This window comes from Aquarana catesbeiana, linkage group LG03 (genome assembly GCF_042186555.1).
Source record: "Aquarana catesbeiana isolate 2022-GZ linkage group LG03, ASM4218655v1, whole genome shotgun sequence".
Taxonomy (NCBI): Eukaryota; Metazoa; Chordata; class Amphibia; order Anura; family Ranidae; genus Aquarana; species Aquarana catesbeiana.
The window spans coordinates 657552349-657563639 of NC_133326.1; the positions used below are offsets into that span (position 1 = coordinate 657552349).

Here is an 11291-nt window from a genome sequence, read left to right on the forward strand (position 1 = left end):
GGGACAAGGTAAGTAACGCCACCCCAGGATCCTGCAATGCGATCCCGAGTGTGGCTCGGGGTTACCGCTAATGGGACTGAATTTTAACCCCGAGCCACACTCGGGAAAACCGCCAGGGGGGTTAATCTAAAGATCAAAATTTGTTTAAACATCTATTTTTTTTTCATATAGGTAAAAAACTACGCTGAGTTTTAAACTGTTGAAAAAAAATCACATCTAAACAGATCTTCATTAACACAAGTTGAGTCAAGTCGGAGAAAATTTGTATCAGTGCTCGGAGTGCCAAAAGATTTTTACTTCTAATGCCGTGTATACACGACCGGACTTTTCGACGGAGTTTCGACGGAGTTCCATCGAATCGGACTTGTCTACACACAATCACACCAAAGTCCGACAGATTCGACCGTGATGACGTATGACTGGACTAGAATAAGGAAGTTCATAGCCAGTAGCCACTAGCTGCCCTATCAACGTTTTTCGTCCGTCGGACTAGCATACAGACAAACGGATTTTTCGACTGGACTCGAGTCCGTCGGAAAGATTTGAAACAAGTTCTATTTCTAAAGTCCGTCAGATTTTCGACAGAAAAGGTCCGATGAAGCCCACACACAGATGAATTGTCCGCCGGATTCGTTCCGTCGGGCCAGTTCGGTCGAAAAGTCCGGCCCTGTGTACACAGCATAAGTCACAGCTCAATGTTCATCTGAGGATTCACACTGGGCAGAAACCATTTCAGTGTTCGGAATGTGGCAAGTGCTTCTTACAAAGTTATGCTCTTACTCAGCATGAGAGGACTCACACAGGGGAGAAACCATTTCAGTGTTCAGAATGTGGCAAGTGCTTCACACAAAATGTTCATCTTGCTCAACACCAGTTGAATCACAAAGGAGAGAAGACGTTTAAATGCTCAGAATGTGACAAGTGCTACTCTCAGAAGCATAGTCTTATTACACACCAAAAAACTCACACAGGAGAGAAACCATTTAAATGTTCAGAATGTGACAAGTGTTTCTCTAATAAGAAAAGTCTTCTTACACATCAGAGGACTCACACTGGAGAGAAATAATTTAAATGTTCAATGTGACATGTGCTTCTCACATAAGCACAGTTTTGTTATACACTGGAAAACTCACATGGGGGTGAAGCCATTTACTTGTTCAGAATGTGACATGTGCTTCTCTTATAAGCAAAATCGTGTTACACACCAGAGAATTCACACTGGAGAAAACCCATTTAAATGATCAGAATGTGAAAAGTGCTTCTCAGAAGATTCTAAACTTAGCATACATAGGAGAATTCACACAGGAGAAAAACCATTTAAATGTTCGAAATGTGACAAGTGCTTCGCTTATAAGCAAAGTCTTGTTACACACCAGAGAATTCACATTGGAGAAAAACCATTTAAATGTTCAGAATGTGACAAGTGCTTTTCACAAAATTCTCATCTTAATAGTCATAAAAGGATTCACATCGGAGAGAAATCATTTAAATGTTTAGAATGTGGAAAATGCTTCTCACGCAGTTCTCTTCTAATTGTATACAAGAGGTCTGAAAGAAATGTATAATATCTAATACTATAGATATTATCATTTCTCATTCTCAGGGGCGTTTCTGGATGTATAGCAATGTCTTTGTGTTATATGTTATATAAATATCAGTGTCCTCTCTCCTAGAGGGTAGGGTGTATAGGAGATATGTTTCTGTACTTTGTCCAAGGCCGCATTTCCAACTTACTTTTAGGAATTAGTTTCTTAGTAGAAATTGAAGAATCCTTCGTTCATACGATGCTTCCAGAAAGGTTGTTTATTTGTTCAGAAAGACAAGCAAAGACCAGACTTACATCGATAACATGTGGCATGGTGATGGTCTCAGAAGGAGGAGGAGGAGGAGACATCTTGATGTTACATTCTCCAAAGTGTTGGGTTACTTCTCTCTCTTCAACCCTACTCCATTCCTATTCTACCATGAATCTGATCCATTCTTATACTGTTTCAAAATGTTATGTCAGCATATCCTAGTAACACCCATATTTGCATATATACTTTAAATGGCTATAGTCTAAAGATAAGCAACATTACTCCACCCATTGTCCTCCTGACATAACAACTCAAAATAGAAATATATACCCAGCTAAATCACTCCTCTGTCCTCTGTCCTCCATACTGTTAACCTTCAGAAACCATCACAAATTACATATAACATTTATGTGTTTCATATATTTTTTCAGAAACTTTTATCACTTAAAATAATAATGAACTTAAAATATTCTAACAATTCCCCCTCAATGCACTATAATCAACAGATATAATAAGTCCATTCATCTTAAATAATAAATGTCTCTGATCCACATTTTCAATACAAACAATACAATAAACATTAATACATTAAAATAAACATTAATACAATACAATATACAGTAATACAATTTAGTGTGTCAGATATTGTACATAAACATTTTCCAAAACTCTGCGATATTCTTATGAAAAATATTTAACTATTTCATTCCATTGAGAAAATTTAAATTATTATATTAATTAATTTTAATTAATTCTCCGTCTAAATCATGTAATATTAAAGATTTTCTTCCTTCAACTTCATAAATTAATTTAACTTCCTGTGAAAACTCTTATGACTTTAACCATATAATTTGACTATTTTAATATAAAGATGAAATACATATCTTTGAAAAATCAAATTATATCGCTTTGTAATATAAATTATTAATCAATAAATAAAATTTCTTCCATTCCTGGAAATTTCAATAACTAAATAACTTCTACAATGTAAGTTTTTATACATTATCCTTGACACAGAACAATTATAAACATAATAAATAATCTACTCGTCTGTAGATACATAAAAAACATAAAACTTTCCCATTATTTGATTGTCATGTTTTATATATTCTATCTTTCTATTTATTTTTCTATTTATTTATCTATCTAATCATGTTCTTTAAATTTAGAAATGAAAGACATATCTATAAAAGAAAATGAAAACAAGTATCAAATTCTTATAAAAATAAATATGTTTTCCTAAGTAATTTTCATTATTTAATATAAACCATTCTAGACTGATAATCCTTTCTGTGTTTACCCATTTTATTCTTATTTTTACCAATTATTTTTATTTATTTTATTACCAATTCTTTAGAAACAAAAAATTATAATTCCAATGTACCTTAAAAATAACCAAATAATTTTTCCAATTGATATCTCAGTTGACATCTCTGTTGGCATCCCTGGTACCTTCAGATCTTTAATTCTTAACCATAACTTTAGCTACTGGAATAAATTACTAAACATACTCATTAGAAGTAGAAATCTCATTCAAGACATCATTTCTATTTAAATTTAGCCATAATTTGTGAACAAACTTCTGAAATACCTGCACCTGTTGTTTGCAAAGTTTGCAACCACACTTCTTTCTATACAACAGATTATATAAAAATAACGAAGTATGCTAATCTCAAAAGACATCCTGTCATTAACTCAAAAGTTAACAAACCTTATATTTAAAAAATAATAAAGTTTTTAAACTAAGACTATAACAGGTAAATAAGTCACCCAATCTTTACCTTATTCTTGAATCATCTTACCCTATTTAGACTTTATAGTACTATTCATACATTCCTACAATACCTGAGTACTTAAGATGATAAGAAACAAAAACTTTACTAAATACCTAAAATCGCATACATGTCCTGCAAAATTTTAAATCATAATCTGATTCCATGGTTTGAAATCCAACCCCAATGGAATATGACATAAGTTCACAACAACTTAGCTTTTGTTAAAAATATTATTTTTTCCTAGAATAACCTCAATTAATGTATCAAAAAGAAACATTAACTAAAAGAAAAACAACATCCTAATATACTCCTTAAGCAGGAAAAAAACTAATATAATCAATCTATATAGATTTGCCAAATTCCTCAATACTTTGTAGTATTAGGTTACTCTTTCCTTTTGGATTGTTCTATAAACAAATAAAACAATATTCAGAAGTCTGATGACAAAGTGTTCTAAAATGAGTAGTTCAGAATTTCTTTCATTAGCTTAAACAAAAAATCAATCAGTCAGTCAGTCAGTCAGGTACCTGGATATGCAAAAAGAAATATTTTCATTTAAAAATAACTCTATCCATTATTGTTGGAATCAATTATTTTTTTACAATAAATATTATCTTCATCAGTCTGTACTGATTCTAAGACAAAATGTCATAGTCCCACTCTTTATCCTGTGACTAATATTACATTTTGTAAAAGAATAATCTTACCAGATTATTGTATTTTTTCCTTTACACTGACAATTTAGGTTGGGCTTTCCCCAAATATTCTATTTCTGAAAGAAATTTGATCATGTTGAAATTTCTTTTCAGAACCAAAAACATTCCTCTCATACAGTATGATTGAACCACACATGCCTGTCACTCCGACTGCTAAACACATGGCAGCCTTAAGTTCAGCTTTTAATGCAGACACTTACAGAAAGTTTAATATTGTCATTCCATTGTGCCAATATATTTAGCGCTATCTATATAAGCACAGGAAATTCTTTCCCAATAAATGTCCACTAAAAGTCGAAAAAGTGACTTTTTCCTTAATTTACACAACTGTGGTTCTATCCCTCACATTGCATCTATTTAATCCCCATGTATTTTTAAATACCACTACAACTGATCTTTTTAACATCCAATTGCCACTAGACAAAGCTGTGTGTATTGACACCTTCTGTTTTCCTTGTAATAAAACTTTTAGTGTAACATAAGATGTTTTCAAAACAAATGGTGCAAAACCCACAATGTCTCAGATCTGTAGCATTGGACAATGCACTCCTAACATATTTTTTATAAATAATGAAATTGTCTCATCACTCACATACACTTGAATGTAAAATGGCTGAGAGAAATCTCTATATTACTCAAAAATACTAAATTAATAAGGGCTTTCTTTAGATCTTCAAATTATTCTATATAAGTTCTCTCTTGTAATTAAAAATATTTGCCCTACAGTAAGCCTATATAATTCATTAAAATTTACTCAGACAAATACTTTGTCTACAAAAATCTCAATGAACTCTCGAGAAAAGTTAAGGCCCAAAAAATCTTATTTTTTAAAAACAATTACTTTAGTAAGTGATAATACCTTTTAAAAATACATTTTTCTCATCCATGAACCCGGTTCCAGATATTTGGAAGACTTTGATCCACAGAAGTGAAAACTGTCATGGCATGACGACTAGTCTGTGTAACTTGATCTGCATTTCTCTGTTGGTAATACACTCCTCGTATGTCACAAACTCTTCAGAGAATGATCTGTTACAGTCAGTCTTAGCTAACATGCTTTGTATACAATACACTGTACAATTCGATAACAATCTAGTTTATCGTTTTTTAAAATGTTTAACCTTTTTACCACTTTTTAAACATATTTTGTTTGTACATCTGCCAAAAATCATGTACACTACGTTATATGACTTTCCTGATTATAGTAATGACAAAAAAATTGTTTAGAGGACAATCTCGTGAAACTCACAGATTGGGTCACACCCAAAAACTGCGATTGGCCATATCCCCGAGAAAACTCCTCCCTCAATCAAAGTCCTTACTTTTACCAGAAATACTCATTTCCAAAGACTTTTAACAATTCTTATTTTTACAATTTTTTTTTTTTAGATTGAACAAAACTTTCATATTTTAATATTTTCTCTGGGTAGTCTTAAATAAATTAGAACAATCTACTACTTTTAATTTAATAACCAAATCTAAGTTTGGAATTTTTGTAAAAATTGTTCAATCCTTAACTTATTATTTCCTACAACCAAATCTGTAGGATTTTTGTAAAACACTAAACACTATGTTTTTTCCATAATCTCAATTTCATACAGTTCTTTCCACAATCTTAATCTATACCTTTTTCTCTGAAAACTTTTTTCTGCCCCCTATATATGTGTTTTAAAATGACCACGTGTAATAATACACATTTTCTGTTGTTCAGGGCTAAAATATTCATAAACATTTACATGCAGCATTAAACTTAGTTTCCTTATTTAATAACTTCTTTACACTCTGGCATTAATTAATTACCTTACTACTGCATGTATTCCTGTATTCCATATATATGGAATGTATCAATTTCCCGATGGTACAGGAAAATACTTCTGAGCCTTGAGATGTTAACCATCCCATGTTACCCTTTTATATAAATAAACACACTCACCCCTTGTTAGTATGATAGTCCTGTGCGCACTTAAAAAAAACAAGAGATAAATAATGTCCTTTAAATTTGTTGTTCGTTGCCTTTTCTTTAGTTTGTTGCTTTTTCTTTCGTTAGTTGCTTTTTCTTTCGTTTGTTGCGTTTTCTTTCGTTTGTTGCTTTTTCTTGGAAGAATCATTTTCTTGTAGCTTTTTGCCTTGTTCCTTGTATTGTGTGCTGTAGTGTGCTTTAGTGTGCTTTAGTGTACTTGCCTGTTGATTTTTCTTTGCCTGTTTCTTGGACTTTCCATCTTCAAACATCAAAATCCGACTTTCATCTTAGCTTACCCAAAAGAGTACTTCTGCCAGTTGTACACAATGGTAGCTTTTTCAAATAACGTGAAGTCTCAGTTCCTGATTCAACATTTTTTCTTCTTGGGCAACTACCCAATATTTTCTTATGTGAGACTTTCTCACCTTCTTAGGAACTAACCTTGGCAGAAATCTTCACGTACGTAACGTTACGTTTTCACAAACAAAGTCTTGGATTTCCAACAATAGCTTGAAGCATACCGTCCAAATGGCCTTGTCAATCAACTTCGTAGGCTGGGTCTTCCTTTTTTTGTTTTTTTTTCAAAGTTACAAACTTTGGCTAGAGGTGAGAAAACAGACAAAGAAAAACTCACCCTCGACTTTACTGAACTGTTGTCCACATCTGACGCAAACGCCTCCTTCTAGGTTCTTTGATCGTTTTTTCCCGAGACTTGATCAATCACAAAATTGTGTTCGCTTCCCCCCTTTGTCAAGGAGTGGGAAAAAATTGACCATTTTAGCTTGCTCGCCATTGAAAGAAATGTATAATATCTAATACTATAGATATTATCATTTCTCATTCTCAGGGGCGTTTCTGGATGTATAGCAATGTCTTTGTGTTATATGTTATATAAATATCAGTGTCCTCTCTCCTAGAGGGTAGGGTGTATAGGAGATATGTTTCTGTACTTTGTCCAAGGCCGCATTTCCAACTTACTTTTAGGAATTAGTTTCTTAGTAGAAATTGAAGAATCCTTCGTTCATACGATGCTTCCAGAAAGGTTGTTTATTTGTTCAGAAAGACAAGCAAAGACCAGACTTACATCGATAACATGTGGCATGGTGATGGTCTCAGAAGGAGGAGGAGGAGGAGACATCTTGATGTTACATTCTCCAAAGTGTTGGGTTACTTCTCTCTCTTCAACCCTACTCCATTCCTATTCTACCATGAATCTGATCCATTCTTATACTGTTTCAAAATGTTATGTCAGCATATCCTAGTAACACCCATATTTGCATATATACTTTAAATGGCTATAGTCTAAAGATAAGCAACATTACTCCACCCATTGTCCTCCTGACATAACAACTCAAAATAGAAATATATACCCAGCTAAATCACTCCTCTGTCCTCTGTCCTCCATACTGTTAACCTTCAGAAACCATCACAAATTACATATAACATTTATGTGTTTCATATATTTTTTCAGAAACTTTTATCACTTAACATAATAATGAACTTAAAATATTCTAACAAGGTCTCACACAGGAGAGAAGCCATTTAGATGTTCAAAATGTGACAAGTGCTTTTCACAAAGGGGACATCTCATTCAGCACCAGAAAACTCACACAGGAAAGAAGCCATGTGAAAAAATTTGATGAGGAATTCTCATAGAAGCAAAATGATAAGCTAAATGAAGCTATCCACATTGGAAAGAAGCCTTATGAATGAATTTGATATATTTTAAATGAAAAAAAATCTTTGATCCAGCTTTAAAGCTTTACACAGAAGATAAACAATATAAAAATCTGCATGTAACAAATGTTTTATAAAACTGTCCTACCTGCAATCACATCAGAAGGTTCAAGGAGGAGAGAGACATAGTGCAAAGGAGAATATAGGAAACAAGCACCGATCCAAACAAGACTTACTCCTTAACTGCTTGCCGACTGTAAAACATAGAGGTACGTCCGCAAGCTGGCTCAGCTGCTCCAGATCAGTCCTGCTATATGTCGCTGATCGCCACCATTACTAGTAAAAAATATAAAATGAAATAAATACAAATTCCAGTAAATATCCCATAGTTTGTTGATGCTATAATTTTTGCGCAAACCAATCAATATGCACTTAATGGGATTTTATTTATCAAAAACATGTAGCAGAATACATATTGGCCTAAATGTAGAAAGAAATTTGACATATTACATTTTTGTTATTGAATAGGTTTTATAGCAAAAAGTGAAAAAATATTGTTTTTCCTTTTTTTTCAAAACTGTCAGTCTTTTTTTGTTTATAGAGCAAACAATAAAAAAACGCAGAGCTGATCAAATACCACCAAAAGAAAGTTCTATTTGTGGAAAAAAAAAGACATAAATTTTGTTTGGGTACAGTGTCGCACGACTGCGTAATTGTCAGTTAAAGTAACGCAGTGCTATAGCGTAAAAAATGATCTGGTCATGAATGGGGGGGGGGGGGGTAAATCTTACGGAGGTCAAGTGGTTAATGTTGTATTAATTAAAAGCCTTACACTATGCACATGAGCAAGCATAAAACAGTTTTACTATACTACTTTTTTTATTGCACACACAGAATGTCGAGTGTTGCAGCCATGAAAATAATTTGATTGCCTAAAGTGGATGACTAAATTTCAAATATGTTAAAAGAGACATTAAATGGTGTAGATATACTCAGATGTGTCTGCAAAATAAATAGTGTAAATGTACAAATCATTCATTCTTTGGTTTCATCAATTTACTGTAAACATAAATAATGATTTTAGTATTAGATTAGTATAAAAAGACTGAATTTTGATCCATGTATTTGATCTTGGACTGAAGATTTTAACTCTTCCCCGCTATATTCCAAATTAAAAGGGAAATGTTGTTAGGGGTTTAATTGTCAGTCACAGCATTGATATTTTAGTTACGGTACATGTGGATCACCTATGTTATATTTCTTGGATACCCTGGGAATTGTGTGGGTTATATTCTCCATAATACAAAGTAAACAAAAACCAGCAGTATGGAGAACAGAATCCCTACCTAATAAATAACAGCAGATGTACAGAACCTAAACATTAGGCAGATATCCCTCAAATAGGGTCCAGGAAGAAATATATAAATATTGGGTGGATAAATCTTCAGAATGAAATTATATACATTTTTGAGGTGATCACCCCATTTCTTGCACAATGTCAATTTGTTGTTTTAACCCTTTTGCTGCCAGGTCCATATGTTGTAAGAACAGTGGGGGGCATCAGACACAATCCGGTGGCAACAGCCACCGGGATTGTGTGTGAAACTGACAGGCAGACTTCTGCCTGTCAGTTGAAAGCATTCGGGTGGCTGCGCTGCCGCCCAATTGCTCTCACACCCCCCTGCTACCAGCTCACCCCCATGCACGCGCCACCTGTCATGCTTGCCAGGCTCCGCTTGCCCATCTGTGGGTCCAGGAGCGAGATGGCAGGTATCGATGGCTGTGGGGGGAAGGATAGGAGCAGACACATGTCCGCAATTCTACCCTTCTTGCTGTGACCGGGAAAGTGACATCCATGAGATCACTTCTGGGTCAGCATCTAGGTGTCCCTGGCTAGCTCAAAAAAATGAGGTCCCCCACCTCTACATATATGCAGGTACAGACATAAATGCATGCTGTCGGGGGCACCTACGCGTGAAAATGTCGATTGCGATACACATGTTACCTATCGCTGCACACACCAGAGGGAGAGCACTAATTATAGCTCAAGACCTCCTCCGTAACACTAAACTGATACCTATAGGGGGCTTTTGAAGCGTTGCCTATAGAAAATATAGGGTACTGAAGTTTGTCATCATTTCAGGGGCGCACACAAATTTAAGGTTTGGCATGTTGGGTATCTATTTACTCTGCGCAACCTCGGCTTTTATATTTTACCAAACATTTGGGTAATTTATTGGACTTGTTTGCCCTTAAATTCACATTAGTGGGTTTTTTACTGAAATTTTGCGTTTCCTAGACTTTTGCGAAAATATTGTGCAGCATAAAAAATTGGAAATACCACTTTTTTATTCTCGAGGGTGTCTGCTTTCAGAAAAGGTTAAATACCTCTTTTTACCTCGAAGGCTGTCCCCAGAACATCCCTTTGGCACATAGCCTTTTTATCCTCATATCTTCATTATCATTTTTGTATTACCCCTTTGGTCCTAAAGATTCGCCTTTACCTTGTCTCTCTCTTTCTACCTCTTTTTTCTCTCTTGCTTTCTGACCACTTATGGTCTTTCCCTTCCTTCTTGCCCCTTTCTCTCCTTTAGCTCCCCATTGTACTTTATTATTTCATCTCATTATCCTTACCACTATAGGTCCTAGCAATTCATACCCTACCGCTCTTACCTATCTGTTAACTTATATGTGCATCATTTGTCATCACCAGGCATTCCCTTTTTATTTATGCCCTTTATTTGTTTTTTCCTTTTTTTTTGTTCTCTGTGCATCTCTTGGTAAGGCAATCTAAAAGGGGTCTTTAGGGGCAAGGGATGCTGATATGGGGGATCCCTGATCTAATAGAGGTCTCTAAGGGGGGGGGGGCTGATATAAGGGGACTCTGAGCTAATGGGGGGAGTCTGTGGGGAGAGGGTGCTGACTGCTGGTAAACAATTAGATCAGCAGTCAGCACCCCCCTTAGAGACCTCTATTAGATCAGGGTCAGCACCCCCCTTTAGAGGCTAACGGTTGGTCTCTAAAGAGGGTCACTGATATAAAGGGACTCTGATCTAAAAAAAAAAACTCAGTAAATAAACTTGTGTGTTCCCTCACCTCAAAAAGCCAAAAAATTTGAAGAATTCAGTGCAATCTTCCCCTATTAATATATTAATTCAAATGTGAAAAAATAATTGTGAATGATGGTGGAAACCCGCAAGGATAATCCAAGTATTAATACACTCCAATCTTATTTAACCACTTCAATACTTACCCCCTTCCTGCCCAAGCCAATTTTCAGCTATCAGCACTGTCACACTTTGAATGACAATTACACTGTCATGCAACACTGTACCCAAACAAAATTTTTATCATTTTGTTCCCACAA

At 34.7% G+C, this 11291-nt stretch overlaps 1 pseudogene; it reads left to right on the forward strand.

Annotated features, from left to right (window-relative positions):
- Positions 1-7887, forward strand: part of LOC141134056 (uncharacterized) — a 91214-nt pseudogene extending 83327 nt beyond the window's left edge.
- Positions 7888-11291: the final 3404 nt, after the last annotated feature.